General features: G+C 33.1%; 1 protein-coding gene across 1 annotated transcript in view; it reads right to left on the bottom strand.

Annotated features, from left to right (window-relative positions):
* Positions 1-636: 636 nt before the first annotated feature.
* The window catches only part of bou (glycosylphosphatidylinositol anchored membrane protein boudin), a 23553-nt gene continuing 21689 nt past the window's right edge, over positions 637-2500 (bottom strand). Inside the window, exon 4 of the mRNA XM_070122669.1 lies at positions 637-2500. This exon is cut by the window's right edge and continues 972 nt beyond it. The gene's annotated coding sequence lies outside the window, so the exon portion shown is untranslated.

Raw genomic sequence — 2500 nt, forward strand, 5'->3', positions numbered from 1 at the left:
TTTCTTTTTGTTTTGCTTTATTACCGTTTTCTTTATTTATTTATTCAGATCAGTTAACATTGTATCTGGTAGTGCATAAAGCTTGTAAATTTATATTAAAAACTGGCACTTGTGTAAATCAATATGACTTATAATAATTCTGAGGTTTCACATGTATTTTTCTCTGTAGGTTATTCGGCATCTTTATTTTTCTTTTCAACAGACAATTAATTACTTTCATTAGTTTTAGTGAATCAGCTCTGGTTTATTCATTTGTTAGGTTAAAGGTCTTTTCAATCCATGATAAACGTATTCCTTTCAAATTAATCAGTGACAAAATCTTTTAGAATTTCTTTAATTATAAATCTTTTAGATGAAACAATATATAACTAAAACAAGCAATTTTCTATACTGTCTTTTTAATATATTTATTGAAATCCAAAATTAGCTCTCAGCATTTCCCATCACAACCTCTATGTAGCATTAACACTAGTTCTTTTTTCTCTCGTTTTACATAAACAACGATGGAACAACCAATACAATAATACAATACAAATAAAACAAACACTGGGGCGATAGAAAAACACTAAGCTAAAACTGGAACTAGAAAAAATGGAAAAAGAAGCATTCCCTGAGCACAAATTAAGACAACCCAAGATTAGCCAAAAAGTGTTTATTCAAACAAAATAGTCAGTAAATACATCATTAACATGGATACTTATTTTGGCAAGTATCTGTACATATAACTAATGTGTATTCAAGTTAGTTATCTGTTCTGATCACTAAATTGAGAGAGAAAAAATACACTGATGTATTCATGATGAATGTGGAGGAAAGATGATACTGACTAAGAACACTGGTCCAGGAAAAAAATGGTAGTCAAAAAATACAAAAAATGATCTTATTTCTTTGGTAAACACGTTCCATGAGTATACTGTTTACATGTGACAGAACAAATGGGCAGTATAAGCATTATAATGTATACTACGTCATATATTAAAGCCCCGTGCCCACTCTTCACCCCCGAGGGATTGCAGAAAGCACAAAGGCCGTGACGTGCGATCCAGCACTCCTCTACCTCTCTACATCCCCTGCTCTTCACAGGGATGCTAATATCTGGCCACAGTCGAAACTTTCCCGTGCCGTTCTACCATGACTAGCCAGACGCTAAAACTGTGGTGGGGACTTCTAGTTCAATATCCTTTTCTTTAAACAGCATTTTGCAAACATGTATATCATTACTTAGAAATGTTTCGTTATAACTTCAAAATATAAACAATTGTTTGCTTCTGGTAGTGAAAGTAATTCAGTTAAGGTTTGAAAAACTGTTCCATCATCTTTCATAGAGAGTAGGTTGGAATTTTAAACTCTGTTATCAATAAGAACATTTAATCCTGGTGCTTTTGGAAGCATAAATTTCCTGCAGAGGTTTAACACAGCCCTGGCTCAGGACTCGGAAAGAAAATTCAATGGAAGGGAATTAAAGATAAAAAAAAATCATGAGATTCACACATTAAACTCGACTGTCTTTTACAAAATAAACATCATTTCCCAACCATCTCAGAAAATAAGAGAATTACATTTAAATTTGTCTATGTACTTTTATTGTGCATTATTTTCTAAATCACTTTTCTTGAAAAAAATCACTCAGTAGAAGAGAATGCACGCTATATACGCCTTAGCAGTTCTTGTTTTACCTACTGCTCAGTACAATAAAAAATACATTCCATAACATTTGTAAGACGTTGACACTTAGTATAAAAACAATAATGTATACAACTTGTAAATAAAAATGTAAACTCACACACATAATTGATACAAAATTATTAGTGAAACACTTGTACAGCTGAAACCACATGTAACACCAATGACGTAGCTAAGAGGGGGGCGTAATTTTCACCGTCCCCCGAGCACGCGCATGAGTGGCCGAATGGGGGCGGTGGCAGACAAACAAACAAATGGAGTAAAGAGGTGGACGAAAAGAGTGGGGAAGGGAGAGGAAGTAAAGTTAAGAAACTAAAGGAGCCCCAAATGATATACAGTATATATAAAACTAAAAAAAAATGTTAGGGAGCCCCTTATGGAAGCTATCCTCGGATCCCCACATCTTTAGCTACGCCACTGATGAGTGGAGAGAATAGAAAAGAAAGAAAGAAACAAGTTAATTTAGGGGCTTGTGGCCCTAGAAATTACAAATATAAATTCCTTTGCCAGCTTCAAATATTCAAGTATAAAGGAAATAAAGGCCATTGAAGAAAATTAAATAAGATTGCAATGCCTTGAATGACTTGAACACACGATGAAAAATACTTGATACAGAAAGAAAGTCCTGCTACAGTTAGTCTAAAAAAATCATAATTATCAACCTTTCGTTAAGTAATTGATATCTAGTTGTATATAACAAAATTGAAAAACTTTGTTTTATACTTTATTCTATGTTTGTGAAAATGGCCATAATAATCTGACCTCTTTGATATGCTGAAATATATGTATTTTTTCTGTAACTTCATCATTCAGCTCA

This window comes from Penaeus vannamei, chromosome 6, assembly GCF_042767895.1.
Source record: "Penaeus vannamei isolate JL-2024 chromosome 6, ASM4276789v1, whole genome shotgun sequence".
NCBI classification, from domain to species: domain Eukaryota; kingdom Metazoa; phylum Arthropoda; class Malacostraca; order Decapoda; family Penaeidae; genus Penaeus; species Penaeus vannamei.